The sequence below is a fragment of the Sinocyclocheilus grahami genome, unplaced genomic scaffold (assembly GCF_001515645.1).
Source record: "Sinocyclocheilus grahami isolate Dianchi unplaced genomic scaffold, SAMN03320097.WGS_v1.1 scaffold411.1, whole genome shotgun sequence".
Classification (NCBI taxonomy): Eukaryota; Metazoa; Chordata; class Actinopteri; order Cypriniformes; family Cyprinidae; genus Sinocyclocheilus; species Sinocyclocheilus grahami.
Genome location: NW_015505590.1, coordinates 320,354 through 321,381, shown reverse-complemented (window position 1 = coordinate 321,381; position 1,028 = coordinate 320,354).

Genomic DNA, 1,028 nt, shown 5'->3' with positions numbered 1-1,028 from the left:
TATTCCCTCAGCGACCAGCACAGATCAGCTCTAGGCATGACGAAGCGGATATCGTCCTCTTTTGGAAGGCCAAACAAAGTAGTTTCGCTTTCACAACGAAAAACACAGCGGCCTAGCGTGAGCGAAAGCCCCAGCTTAGCGTGTGCTGAAGCTGGGCAAGAGTGAGCTGAGGCGGCGGGGTCGAGAACGGCGGTCCCGGCGAAGGAGCGGTGAAAACGGTGAAAGCTGATCCGGCGATCCACAGCACGAAGTTGATGTTATTCCCTCAGCGACCAGCACAGATCAGCTCTAGGCATGACGAAGCAGATATCGTCCTCTTTTGGAAGACCAAACAAAGTAGTTACGCTTTCACAACAAAACACACAGCGCCTTCACGACATGGTGGCAGCGGCAACAATACTACAGCGAGAATAAAAGTTGCGCCTTCTTTCTTTGCGTGAACATTTGGGTGGCGTTATGCAAACCTTCCCACATAGTGATGTAGACATGTGGGGGCGTGTTCGAACGAGCCGTTTTAGGTAGGCATTGCTGACTCTTAACTTTTATAAAGAATACCTCTTTGGATTTGAGACTTTAGTCTTTGCAACTTTACAGATCTTCTTTATGCACCAAGAGCTTGTAACACTCCAAAGAGAAAGGAACCATTGAAATTGCATCACATGACCCCTTTAAATATTGTGAAATAAGTTTCATAATTTCATCATAATTCCAAGGTTTGGTGTCAGTAAGATTTTTTCCAAGAAATTCTGTTTCACAAAGGCACATTTATTCAAATTAAAAACTGCATCACTGGTTTCCATAAAAATATGAAGCAGCACAGCTGTTTACAACATTGATGATAATAAGAAGTATTTGAGCACAAATCAACATCATAGAATGATTCCTGAAGGATTATGTAACACTAATGACTGAAAATTCATATAGTACATTTTAAAATATATACAAATGACCTCCAAGAAAAAAAAAATATATATATATATACACACACACACACACACACACACACACACACATATATATATATATAT